At 40.1% G+C, this 15049-nt stretch overlaps 1 protein-coding gene across 2 annotated transcripts in view; it reads left to right on the forward strand.

The window, feature by feature from the left end:
- The window catches only part of LOC125307118 (two pore channel protein 2-like), a 278758-nt gene that overhangs the window by 92894 nt on the left and 170815 nt on the right, over positions 1 to 15049 (forward strand). The window lies entirely within an intron of this gene.

Below are 15049 nucleotides of genomic sequence, written 5' to 3' on the forward strand. Positions count from 1 at the left end.
GCGGAGGGAGGGGTTTTGCTTTGTCTTGAAGGGACTTATTTGCTCAACCGCTAGCCATGGATGTTGTTTTATATTTTAAGGTAGATAAAGTACATGTAAAAATGGATTATTAAATTCTGTTTACGTGGAGGAAATAAAAATAATACGCAGTTGGCCTGTTCTACATAAATAACAACACATTACATTTATAAAGCGCTTTTCTCGATACTCAAAGCGCATCACATGGATGGGGGGACCTCACTAGTAACCACCACCAATGTGTAGCACGGCAGCCATTATGCGCCAGAACGCTCACCACACACCAGCTTGAGGTGGAGAGTGAGGGAGTGAATGAGCCAATTACAGTGGAGGATGATTAGGGGGCCAGATTAAATGAGCCAGGTTGGGAATTTAGCCAGGACACCAGGGAACCCCCTACTCTTTGCGATAAGTGCCATGGGATTTTTAATGACCACTGTGAGTCAGGACCTCGGTTTAACGTCTCATCCGAAGGACGGCATCTCCTACAGTGCAGTGTCCCCGTCACGGCACTGGGGCATTGGGATTGATCTTCTTTTTTTTTGGCCAGAGGGAAGAGTGCCACCTACTGGCCACCCACCAACACCACTTCCAGCAGCAACCTAGTTTTCCAAGGAGGTCTCCCATCCAAGTACTAACCAGGCCCACACCTGCTTAGCTTCAGTAATTCAGCTAAGACAAGGTATCCATTGGTCTGGCTGCTGGCTATCACCTGTGAAATGTTCTTTAGTTTTCTAATTCCTTATATTGGAATAACTAAATGCAGCACAAAAGTCCAATATCTTTTGAGCTGCTCAGGACGTGACCAGAGCTGAAAGCTCTCCTTCCTTGGCACATTTATTTTCATTTAATGTTGCAAATACTGTAAGATCCCATTGTAACTCAATGCAATAACATTACGTTAAATACATATATTTTCTGAAGAATGATGACCCGATGTCCACTGGAAGGGACATATGATACAGAAATAAAGACACATTTATTTATTTTTTTTGCAATATGTTCCCTTCAACCATAATACTTAAATAATCTTGAAAAAATCTTAATATTAAAACTTTTTTTCTTCTGGGTCTCAGGAGGGTATACCACCACATTTTTAACAAAATCTTTTGCTAATTAATTTATCTAATTCAAGCTTAGCCCATTCAATGTCTTTGACAACACATTTTATTGTATTCATTTTTTGCAACACAGCTGAAACACCTTATGGTTTCAGCCTGCTGTTTTTGCTTTGCTTTAAAGTCCATGGCTCTGTTCCAATCCGCATACATAAGTGTGTTCACACTGATAATTATGTCAACTCCAAGTTCACTGCAAGTCCCCAGATGGTACACTCATAATGGTCAAAAAGTTGAGTATTGAACACTCATAGACAGTAAAAGAAATGGACAGAGCCACTCCAGAGGACTTGCATGGAGGGAGGTGAAGTCAAATTGAGTGAGTTTTCCATTGGGCATTGTTTGTTCCACACAGCCTCAGCTAGATGTGAGCAACAGACTAAAACGTGGTTACTTGTCAGGTAGCCAAAAATTATGACTGATTATGAATGTGCCACAAGTTTGAGTGCAGCTTTTGGTATGTATTTTATTCTGACATAGTACCACACTGCAAAAAATTATGTCTTATATCTTATGTGGTATAATCTTATATTAAGATAAAAAAAAATGTTTTTAGTATAAACTTCATTGAGCTTTCTTGTAAGATTATTTGACTTAAAATAAGTCAAAATCTTCTTAAATTAAGATTTGCCATTTGGCAGATAAATTTACTTGTTTTTATGTCTTAATTTAAGAAGACGTGCTTAAAGGGAGAGTAATGCCTGACTTTACAATATGGAACCAATTCATGACTAGTACCTATTGCATAGGTATTACTGATGATAATGTGCTTGCTGCTAAGGAACACAGTTTCAACTTTAGTATGGGAGCCAATCAGTTGCTAAGTGCTGTTTGACACAGCAACCTGGGCAGTGAAATAGCAATGAGGTTGAGACATATACTTGCTTAGTCTACAACTGTTCTCCCACTATTCGGGATTTATTCAGACAGTATACTAGTGGGTTATACAAATTCTCTTTTGGTACTTACTACTAATTAGTAAGTAGAGATCAAGGCTTACTAGGTCATTATTAAGATTATATCAAGAATAAAGGCCTAATTCGTCATGAACAAGACATTTGTGAATACACGCCTAACAAATGATTAATGTTGCCTAACATATGCCTTATAAGTCACAAAGAAGATGAGTTAACTAAAGGCTCTCTTATAAAGGTATGTTTTCAGGTCTTTTTAAAAAATATTAACTGAACTCGCCTGCTTGATGTACAGAGGGGCATAATGGATAAAAGCAGCTTCTCCACTTTGCTTGTGGAGCACTTTGGGTACAATTAAAATATTATAATTGGAAGATCTACATTTACTTTGTGGTTGATAAGATATTAAAAACTCAGAGATATATGGAGGTGCTATGCCATTCAAAGCTTTGTACAGTGGGTACCAGTTAAGTTTGGACGGGTTCCTTCATAAATCACTCACCCCATTTTCTCGGCAGAAATGGCACAAACTGCAGTTGACACAAACAACCACAAGGTGTCACTTGGGAGTTCAGCCACTACTATTTTTGATGCGACTTGACTTACGCAGTTTCCAAGTCAGTCCAAGTCAGTAGAACAATCAGAGACAGTTGAGCCATTACCAAACATATATGATAATACAATAGCGTGAGTTTATATATCTTATCGGGGCGTTGCCAGCCGATTTTGCTGGGGCTTCAACCCCGAATGTATTTTGCAAAGTTGACTAACAAATATACCATTATTCGGATCATGCATTGGAACTGTGAGAAGAGGTGAACCTACAGTGGGCAGTGCTTCGACTTGGCCAGCTTCACTCGTGGTCCGCGCGTGGGATCACGCGGTATCACGCGACTTTAATTTGTATTTTTCCAGTGAGACGCTGCAACAACCCAAACAACCGGTAGATGGCTCAAGTGAGCAGGGTGTCTCGTAAAAAGAAATGGAGCCTGGAAAACCCTACACTGACATTACTGATGATAATGTGCTTGCTGCTAAGGAACACAGTTTCCACTTTAGTATGGGAGCCAATCAGTTGCTAAGTGCTGTTTGACACAGCAACCTGGGCAGTGAAATAGCAATGAGGTTGAGACATATACTTGCTTAGTCTACAACTGTTCTCCCACTATTCAGGATTTATTCAGACAGTATACTAGTGGGTTATACAAATTCTCTTTTGGTACTTACTACTAATTAGTAAGTAGAGATCAAGGCTTACTATAGGTCATTATTAAGATTATATCAAGAATAAAGGCCTAATTCGTCATGAACAAGACATTTGTGAATACACACCTAACAAATGATTAATGTTGCCTAACATATGCCTTACAAGTCACAAAGAAGATGAGTTAACTAAAGGCTCTCTTATAATGGTATGTTTTCAGGTCTTTTAAAAAAATATTAACTGAACTCGCCTGTTTGATGTACAGAGGGGCATAATGGATAAAAGCAGCTTCTCCACTTTGCTTGTGGAGCACTTTGGGTACAATTAAAATATTATAATTGGAAGATCTACATTTCCTTTGTGGTTGATAAGATATTAAAAACTCAGAGATATATGAAGGTGCTATGCCATTCAAAGCTTTGTACAGTGGGTACCAGTTAAGTTTGGACGGGTTCCTTCATGAATCACTCACCCCATTTTCTCGGCAGAAATGGCACAAACTGCAGTTGACACAAACAACCACAAGGTGTCACTTGGGAGTTCTGCCACTACTATTTTTGATGCGACTTGACTTACGCAGTTTCCAAGTCAGTCCAAGTCAGTAGAACAATCAGAGACAGTTGAGCCATTACCAAACATATATGATAATACAATAGCGTGAGTTTATATATTTTATCAGGGGCGTTGCCAGCCGATTTTGCTGGGGCTTCAGCCCCGAATGTTTCGAGTGTAGCCTTGAATGTATTTTGCAAAGTTGACTAACAAATATACCATTATTCGGATCATGCATTGGAACTGTGAGAAGAGGTGGACCTACAGTATTTGTTAAATATAAAAGCAGGACACGGGTTTCCTCTCACTCTCCTTCATGCAGCAGATCTAACTTGAACGTTACCTTAGGCTACCATAATTTGAAACGTAGGCTGCTTGGAGCGCACGCACGCACGAGAGAGAGACAGAGAGTCAGTTCTATATATACAGTCTATGAGTCAGTCAGTTCCAGGGTTGGGCATGTCATTGTTTGCATTTCCTATTTAGTATAAAAAAGTTTTAAGGAAATCATAAAGGCAACAAGGCAGGGGCGCCGGAACGAGTTTCAAAGTGCAGCCCAAAATCGCATGCGCTGTATTTTCTCTTTCTTGCGCAAACAAAATGTGTGCAAATAGCCTGTGTAATTCTGCTTCATAAAGTTGAACAAACGCATGTGGGAATTATATAGATAAATATAAATAGCCTACTGCCATGCAGATTATGGGGTAGGCCAACTTGGAATTAACTTACACACGGGAGATTCTTTCTCTAGTCGTAGCTGAGCAGAGTTGGGTGTAACGTGTCATTAATCATGTTACAGTTCCTACAGTGTGCGAGCAAAGATATTCAGAATTCTGGGAGGGTGACAAGAATATTGGCAAAAAAAAAATTGAATTCATCGGAGTAGGCTGTTTGTTACCTTACTACTGAGTGGGAAACAGTGCACAACTAACTAGCTAATGACTAGTCTGATGTCAATCACACCATGAATTGATTCCAAAAAATATGTTAGGCTATAGGCTACAAGCTAGGACTGCCACTGTTTTCAGTGAGAAGAAGAGCATCTAGTATAATTAATTACAGAAAAGCTGTATCATCATGCAGTGGTCGAAGTTTGCCAGGGTGGATAAACATACAGTGGGCATCGCTTTCAAATGATCACTTCAGTCGCGCATTACGAGGCGTGAAGCTGCGTGAAGCTTTAGTACCACTTTCAGCCACTGTGCGTCGCTCTGCCACTGTACATCTCTCTGCCTGCAGCCCCTTCTGAAAAAGCAGGATGCTGCCATTAAACATAATTGTTGCCGAGTAATCCCAGCCTAGGAATTCAATAACAAAATAAATCATGCATAATTAAACATTACCTCAATTTAGGCTACTTGGGTATGGCTTAAGGCTTGACTACACAGTGGTAACGAAAATCAAAATCGAAATTGGCTGTCTACATTATTGTCAGTGTTGGGGGTAACGCAACTACGCAAATCAAAACAGTGTCTTTTAGTGATAATTGAGCCAGTAGAGAAATAACTGTTCAGAATGAATCTGTAGCCTTGGGTAGGCTTCTGCAGAAAACAATGTTGTTGCCGATTTAATACTATCTTGTGACATTTTTAACAGGCTACGCAATAGAGACAACTATGACCCACGTTTTGGTTTCGTAAATTAATTTGCCCTACTTCTTGACTGCAATGTAGTCAATTGACTGCTTGACATGTCATTTTTATTTTTCTGTACAATAAACAAATACATCTGCTTTATGCAGCAGAATTACATTCATATTTGGCTGACTTCTGCAGACGCGCAAAAAACCACTGCCAGGCCATCTTTAAAAATATTTTAGTTTGCCGTAACCCGACCGACCCTGTCAATTTAGAACCGACCCAAATATTTATTTTTTTCCCCTTTTAGTCCGTGTTGAAGAATTAAAATTGGTTGTGGTCTGTTCAGCATTTCTCAAAATATGGGCTTAACCCAGATTCGAACTCTTGGACAGGGGACTGATAACTGCTGCGTAACGGCGGCTGTCATCAGCCGGCCTTAACGCACTGCGCCACAGAATTGACGGCGTGGGTGAATAGGGGATAAATAACAATAATAATAATAATAATAATAATAATAATAATAATAATAATAATAATAATAATCTTTATTTATATAGCACTTTTCAAAACAAAGTTACAAAGTGCTGTACAATAAAAACATTGTTATTGACACAGACTAACAAAGACAATAGATGCCGGACAGAGCGGCGTAGTCGCCAGCGTACCCGTGACACCAAGATATACAAGACATACAACAAACAAATTAATAAATAAAATAGATACAAATTAAAAAATAAAATTAGTCCAATTTCCAACCGGCTGAAAATGTCCAAGGGCAAAGATGACCCGCGTGAAAACTGCGCACAGCTGTGTCTTCACGATGCAACACCAACAAAGTTCTATATAACTGACCAACCCGGAGAATTCACTGGCAGTCTGGAGAGCACTGGAAGGACACAGTCCGAATTTGTGATGGGCGACCCTGCTGATTATCAGCTCGGTGGTCCTAGACAGTGACCATTTGTTGTTTGTTGTTTCATGGTTGACGCTGTCATCAGTTTCTTAGCACTCAATCCAGACTCCAAGCACCGGTAGATGCTAGCATGGCAGCTCGCATGTCAGCCGCAGCTCGGTGGTCGTGGCAGCTGCAGATCTCTTGCAGATTGACGTTAGGCAGTAGGCACCCTTGCTGAGCAATCCCTCCGTCCAGACATTGGATGTGCAGCGTCACGGATGGATGAGGGACTTCAGAGACATAAGGCAGGCTAGCCAAGGCGCTCATCAGCCCAATGGAAGCTAACGTTAACTTGATGTTGATGGTGTCAGCCGAGTTTGTTCATCAGAAAAAAGGACTAAGAATAACACAAAAACGATCGAAAATAACATAAATAAAGAGTGATTACATTTAAAGGTCTCATCTCATCGTTTTTTCATTAATTTTGCAGTGGTCTGTAGTATTGATGAATGCCCTGTGAGCCGGTTTTGGTGAAAAAAATGCTGTCCTGCGTCTGTTTCATGCTGTTCTAGTTTGGTGGGGAAGGTGGGCGGGGAGGAACGACTGGATTTCGCCTCTAGTCATGAATATAAATGACATGCTAATGAATTCACCTCTGATTGGCTAACAGTACTGTGACGCTTCCTCCAGTGCGTCCTCATCCGATTCTGCCTGTGCTATGCTCCATATTAAACTTTACAGTGCTAAAGCCTGGCTAAAACTCGAGTCAAAACTGTTGCACAAAATGTCTTTGGAGATACAACTTCATGTGTTTGATCCTAGTATCCGAGTAGGAAGAAGAACTGCTTCCTGATCGTTTGTCGGTGAACGTTGGTTTAATAGAATAGTGACAATTGCCTGTCAGCTTAAAATTTCTCCTAAAAGAGGTAAACGTTTGTGACAATCGTCGTCTTGCTTTCAAGTAATAAACAGTTGGAAACGTTTTAAAATAAAGACCAGAAATAAAGACATATTTCTTTACACAGTCAAAAGTCTTTGCAATCTTCCTAGTAGATGTTTTACTTCACAACACAGTTAAGCACCCTAAATGCAGTTCAGCCACTGACCTAGCCTGCTAATGCTATCGGAATAGATAGTTACTGTATGGTTGAATTCCATGATACTATCATTGAAAGACCACTTGGTCATAGCCCAATATATATATATAGATCTAAATGCAAATACACCTACCTAGCTATATTTTGCTGGAATTGTACCAGAATGCCTACAGAAGCAGAGAATGTGTGCTGCAAGACTTCTTAATGAGAACTATGGCTTTGATAGCCTGACATTAGCAGAGGTTAGCCTACTCAAGTTGTTTTCTGTCACGTATGCCTACTATAGGAATCTTATAGTATTTTGGGACTGAATATTACAGTAATCTTATAGGAATACTATAGTATTTGGACATACTATAGGTACTATAAGACTACTATAGAAAAACTATAGCAGTTACAGGATATAGTTATTAGTAGTACTTCTACAGTATGTCCCAATTATTATGACCGCCGCGCAGCGAAGCGGCGGTCATATAGGTTTAGTCAGATTTTTTTTTTTTTTCTTTTTTTCTTTTTTGCATGCCCAAATTTCCGTCAATGATTCCCGGGACACTGAAAGACCGGGGTACACAAAACTTGGTGGGCATGTACCCCCACATGGATAGCATGGAACCTTCATTTTTCGTTTTCATCTGCAGCCCCCCCGCTGGACTGGACCCCCCGAAAGGAGGGTAGGGCAGACACAGTTCTCTGTGAATCTTTTATGGTATGTTGGTCTCAAGGGCCCACATCAACCTGGCTCATAATCACTCATTTGTGATTTGCCCCCCGCCTCGTAAAAATGAAAATGCAATATTATTCTGCTTTAATCGCCCCTATCTTCAGTTAAGATGTTCAGAACTGCACCAAATTTTATGTGTATGATTGACCTGGCATTCTCTGGGGGTCTGGGGGTATGCCAAGTTTCGTAGAATTTCATCCATGGGGGGCTAAAAAAATTAGGTTATGTGTACATTTAGTGACTGTACACTCATTGGCCTGTAAATGGCGGTGCACACATATAAACATGCACACACACAGGCACCCACATACTATCGGTATTAGAACGGCCGATACATAATTACAAATTCAATAGGATCAAAAGAAAGCCAAAATATTCATCATCATCATCATGGCTGCATTTTCAGTATTGGCGATAAGTAGTCGTTTGTCCACTAGATGGCGCATCGTTGCAGTGAGACGTAATTTTTTTAGAAGTTAAAAGTGGGTTAAAAAAAAATCATGGACACTTCCTACAAGGACTGTAATTTACCGCAGCGAACATCTAATAAGGACAGGACGATGTTCACATGAAGTGTAAGTGAGGATGAAGTGAGGATGTTTATCGGACATGCTTGGTTTTTACTGCAGGTACGTTAATCTTGTAATATCAATAAGGACCTAGGTAATGTTACCGTTAGCGTTGGTTGAGTGATGGAGGCCCATTTGATTGATTGCATTTGTAGAAAACTATAAATGCGGTTATACCAAGCAAATTGATAGCAGCACTGTTTGTATCTTTCGACTGTCATTTATTGCACGTGCTACAAAATCATTCTGTGCAATGGAAGATTTACCAACGTTACACCGGTCTGATACAGTTTTGCCTATACATGCGTGAGACTGAGACGCCTGTTTATTTTGTTTTAAGTGCGTGCAGGGTGTGAGAGGGGAATCGATGTGCTTTGATTCCAGCTTGGTAGTTGTAGTCTGTGAAATTAAAAAGCACGTGTGTGTGAAGTATCCAAACAATGACACCTTCATTTCATTATGGCTGCTTTAGCAACACACCTTAAGCTACTGTGTAGTGGGTCCCATTTAGAAGTGGCTACTTCATTCGCGCTTTCCTTGACTCATGGAACTGCATGAATGTTATTACAACTTTTCGCCACGATATGGCAGTTTAAGTCCGCTTGATACTGTAAGTCGTAAGCCATTGGTTTCCAAAGGAGATTTTATTTGTGTCGCCAGCATAGCCTATTGACAATTTATGTTGTAAATAGGCCTACCTTATAATCCTACCTGTAGCTTAGGGAAGCTAACAGCTTTCTATTAGGATCTAGTTTGTTAGTTACAGTTTTGTCATAACTCCCTAATGCATTTTTGCATTTAGAATAGCCAGAGCGTGTATATCTCAATATCGGGTGCCTATCGACTAGGCTGGGTGAACCCAGCCTGATCTGCCCGCTATTTATTTTTTGATTTCTTAAAAGATTGAGCTTGGTCTGATGAAAGCCAGACTAGCCATGGACCTCAGTTACACAATGCAAGGGAACATGAAACAGCCTATATTTGCACGAACAATAACGGACAAAAGCTCTTCAACTTTGGCCCGTTAAAATGTGTATGAACAGTCTAGCGACGCATTTCATCAAGGCCCATTTGGACATGTCAGTTATTTGCACCACTGGTTAGATGTAAAAAACAGCATTTCGTTTTCAGACTACTGTTACTTAATTTGTGCATTAACAATAACGTTTCAGACTACTGTTACTTAATTTGTGCATTGACAATAAAAGTACATGAACTAAAGATGACTAAAATCTTATGTAGAAGAAGAAACATTCACAAAAATCCATCCATCCAAAAATGACCTTTGTTTTGATAGCTGTTGAAAACGGCATGGAACTGACAGAGATGTTTTTGTTTATAAATACATAAAAAATAAATAAATAACATTATGCTGATACCTTTTGCTTTTCCCAAATACAATGTAGCCTACAGGTGTAAGTGACCTTTCATCAATCCAGTTGCAATGGATGAACTGTGATGACCTGCCCTACTTGTGATTGTTTAGAGATTTTAAAGGTTTTATAACAATGCTACATCTTCTTTGGCTATTCTACAATCTATTCACCTTTTCAGCACAAGTAGGCTAGGGATTATTTAGGGGAAAAGGTCTGAGTTGTTGTTTCGGCTTGTATTGTCCTGGGGATCCGAAGGGACAACACACAAAACACATTCGTTGGCTGTGATGATTCTATTACATTGCTCTTTGATTGCGCTGGGCCATAGGTGGAGCCATCAGGTGTTATTGTGGAGATGTCGCTTTCATCCTCCTCCTCCTCTTGATCAACCCGAGGTCTTCTAGCTGGCCTTGGATGAACAGGCTTGATGGCAGTAGAGGTAGCAGGCCCCCATGCCCATGGTGTATTCGAAGTGCTTGTATCAATATACTTTTCATGAAGTATTCTGTTTGGGTACCTAAAGTAAATAAATGTGTATTACTGTCAAGTTACAAGATACTAATAGTACACAGGACATTCACTATCTCACACAAAACTGTACTGGCACAATGGAAACAAAAATATTTTAGTGACTGTGGTAAGGTGTATGATGTACTAAGTAGCACACCCACAAGAAGACATTCGGTAATATCAATTCTATCTGTTATGCAATTCATGGGTTTCATCAGGTCCATTTACACAGGTGTATTAATCAAGCACCATGCAGTCTGCATTCATAATCGAGAAGCTTGATTTTATAAACCTGTGGAAAGTGACCTGAAGAAACCCATGAATTGACTTTCCCAAACATTGACGAGCACATAAGAACCTGTATTAGCCTACTAGAAAAAGACTTCTAGAAACTAGTTCTAACTAGCACAACAATAAAAGTTAGATCACAAACCTTTGCTTCTAACGTGATGACCTAATGTAGGCTAGAAAGCTGTGTAGCCCAACATGAGGATGTGCTCTGGAAGACATACAAAACACTAAAGTAAACAGCAAGTAATCAAACAAAACATCATTGTAGGCCTACAAAGGTCAATGTATTAATGGCAAGAAGACATAAAATAGACTAAAGTGTAAATACCTGGGCTCTAGTGATAGCAACTTAGCTTAATAGTGCACGGGTATTGTGTTTTTGATTTTCCCTGTTTAGACTAGAACAATACCCATACTTAGTTGAGCATAAGATATTGTTGCTAACATTATTATTTGTGGTTTAACGCTTAGGTTAGAAGATTATAGGTTCAACAAGCTAATTCTCTGGGTAGTGTGGTCAGTTTCTTATGAGTGTAAAGTTAGCTACACCAGGCACGTAACTGAAGCATTCCGTTCGCGTAATGTACTGCATCAATTAGCTTCCAATAGGCCTAATCAATGGAAGTAGCTACACCTGGCGTGTTAGTGGCCTGTAGGCTACGTTCGGGAAAATAGACCATTCCTCTAATGGATTTTACCAGAGCCCTTCCTAGACATTCTCTGATTTTACACATCGAGAACAGAACACTTCAGTTACGTGCCTGGTGTAGCTTCCTGTAATATAGGCTGCCTAAGCCTAGCTTGTACCCTTTTCATGCATGCTAACGTGAAGAATATGAACATGCTATTTTGTAACAGACGTTAGGTGGAAAAGTTTGTTTGTACTTACAGCCTGTGAGCTGGTGGTCGATCGTCATGACGGTACAGAACCAGGTTTTCAGAACATCGATGCAAAACCACTTTCTAACTGTAGGCTTTTTTTCAAGTAATTTGAGTATTGTATTCGAAAGGGGAGGCAAAGAAAATACACTTGGTTGAGTATTATATTTTTAAAGTCACTTAATTGTTCTTAAAAGCCTTTCAAATGTGTCAATGACGTCATTCATTAGCACAATGCTAGCGTGTTATGTGCAACAACGACCCAACCTGTAAGAAATCAAAAGGACATAAGTACTCGTTCATTCAACTTTTGACCTATAACCCATGTTGAAGTTATACAAACTACAATCAAATCTGAGATTTGTCAACGACAATCAGGTGAAAGAGACAATTTTAGCCATCTAGCTCCATTGACTCCCATTCATTCTGCACTCATGGCGATCGCCCCCAGTGGAACTCTGGTAGAACTGCATCCAAAATTCGGTACAATGGGACTTAATACGGAGTGGCAAGGCTATCCGTAGACGCGCTCTGACAGAACTAATGTTGCACTACTTCGGTGGTGGTTTTCCAATGATAAATCCGAACCATTTCTTCCTCAACTCTTGTTTCTAAGGCAAGACATGCAACATTGATGTGTTATTGCCACAAATAACACAGGCAGGATTTTTTTCCGCCATGTTAGCAACTTGCTGTTAGCTCCTACTAGCTGACGAGAGACAATCCCCTAGCTGCAAAATCTTCCAGTCGTCCTGTAGGCGGTCACAAGCCAAGGTGGGCGAGGCCATGAATAATCAGTTTCCCTTCGGCTTCATTGGGAAGGGCTCTTTCTGATTCGCTTGTTTTTCCGTGTATTTTCTTTCATTGGCTAATGCGGGCAATGGGGGTAGAAGATAATTTTCACGTGCAGCATGCATATGCAACTTGAAGTGAGCTATAGTATTTCGAAAGTAACAAGTATTAAACGGTTTCTCAGTGAATGAGACCTTTAACTAGAAAAATAAATACAATAGAGTACACAACTGTTTTACCAGCACATTTAAATGACTTGACTAAAACCGTGCATAACTGGAGGTACACCTGTTATCTGAGCAGTCTGTGTGTCCTCATTTTGCGAATGCGAGGACAATATGAGTCTGTTGCATTTCGTTAGATGTCTGAGTCACGCATAGTGTTTGAAAACCACTGGCTCGTAATCACAATAATTTAAGATCGTTAAAACAATAAAGTATGGCTCTCCGTTTGGGACATCGAAAACTTATATTTTTAATAGGGTAGACTACTGTCGGAGATGCTGACTTGCAAAGGCCTCGGGATAACACGTTATCTCCACTATCATCAGTCAATGCCCCCTTGATCAAAGTGGGGAATGAAAGAAAAAGTTTGAGAACCACTGGCTTAACAAGTTACCTGCAGTCCAGAACACACAGAATATTGCAACAGAAAGTTGCCTTTATAATCAACTACTATTTGTTCCAACAGCATTCAAACAAAGCCTTTATAAAAGTGAAAAAAATAATAATATTCCATAAGAAGTAAAATAAAATACTGTTACTGTAACTGTATCCCAAGCTTCAGCTCCCCACGTCTGTGACAGGCAGACGTGACAGCGCTAAATTCTCAGCTTGTTTATACCCCACACTGAACGCCAGAAGACCGCTAGGCCCATCACTGTGGGTGCGGTAGCCTACTCTCTGGGATTTAAGTCAAGCAATATAACCATACAAATGTTTCAAAATGAGTAATTTCGGCTTTGTCTGAACTGGCCATTGTAGGCTACGTAAAAAAAAATAATCAATTAAGCCCTATCCAATGATATCGGCAATTGTTTGTTTTCCAAAGTAAGAATTTCACTTCACCATGCACCTTCGACAATGAATATCTCATTACACTTATGTTACTGTTAAACGTAGGCCTAACTGTTATCATTACAAACATTATTCTGTGTCCTAAAAACTGGCATTTTATGGCATTGTGTCATGTAAGGTCGTTGCAAAATCTAGAGAAATGTGTGAGGTGGTCAGCGGGGGACAATTGACCTATCGCAAGCCCCGCCCATCGAACGCGGATGAGCCAATGGCAGTCCAGTAGCTCCGCACATGTAGATAAAGTCCGACAGCTTCACCTTACGGCTCCATAGAAATGCATGGGAAGCCGTGATTTTTTTCCGGTTTTATGGGATTGTATAGTGATGTAAATAGAAAAGGGATGGCCAAACGACATGTGTGGGATTAACGCAACACCGATACACAGAATAATGGCTTTCAATCTTGATTTTTTGTTATTATGTTAAATTAGATTAAATGATATCCTCCCAGCTCTCCCCTATTTTAAGCAAAGGGTTAAGCTTACTCCTTAGCAAACCACAATGAAACAGTGCTCCACCACATCTATGGATTAAGCCAAACAGTTAACTCAATGTAAGTAAGATAAACAAGATTGTTTATTGTTCTCAGCACTGCCAGCATTATGTATAAAATGATTGTCACTTAGAGGAGACTCGTAGACAACTAAGGTTAGCATAGTTAGCTAACCGCTGCTAACGTGCTAGCATCGCCTCGTCAGAAAAGCATGGGGCTGTGCACAGTAGTATAACATTTATTCACCATAAATTAATAAAGTTGAAGTCGCTCTGCAATGTAGACTATGTTTCCGTTTATTTGCAGCACCATGTTCCTTACATGACATGACCTGGTGCCCTAGCAATATGCATGCAAGTCTATCTAGCACAGCTAGCTATTAATATCAGTGAGTCCCACTCACCCCCCGTCTAAGTTTGTCACCCAACAAACCTAGATATTAATTTTTATACATGTGTCTCCATGGCATACTGGAGTTGTTCAACGGATTCTAAATGAAATCAAGTCCGTGACTCTGTAAAAGAGCCTCTTAGGTTGTAACTTTTACAGACAGGCTTACAGGTACCATTGAAGTTCTAGTCAACTCCGGTCTTAGCTGTCGGACTTAGCAACAGTAACTAAGGGGGGCGGGACTTCGCGAAAGGTCAATTGAGACACACATTGGATTGTGTTATTACTTGAACATTCCACACTATCCACAGCTGTGGTATCGGGGGCAGGAGGATTACTGTTAGCGCAGGCTTTATATAAAATTCTTCAACAGAAGGCCTGCCTCGAATGCAGGCTTGCCCAAAATAAAGGCATGTGGTTTGCGCAATCTACAGTAAGTAGGTTAAATAACAGACCCGCCACAATGTGCGGTGTGATGATTTTTTACGAGCAAGATGTTTTTGGTGCCCTACGCGCACTGCATGTTCTTAAATAACAATGATCATCAGTAGCAGGGTTAGACACCAGGGGCCATA

The sequence above is a fragment of the Alosa alosa genome, chromosome 14 (genome assembly GCF_017589495.1).
Source record: "Alosa alosa isolate M-15738 ecotype Scorff River chromosome 14, AALO_Geno_1.1, whole genome shotgun sequence".
Classification (NCBI taxonomy): domain Eukaryota; kingdom Metazoa; phylum Chordata; class Actinopteri; order Clupeiformes; family Clupeidae; genus Alosa; species Alosa alosa.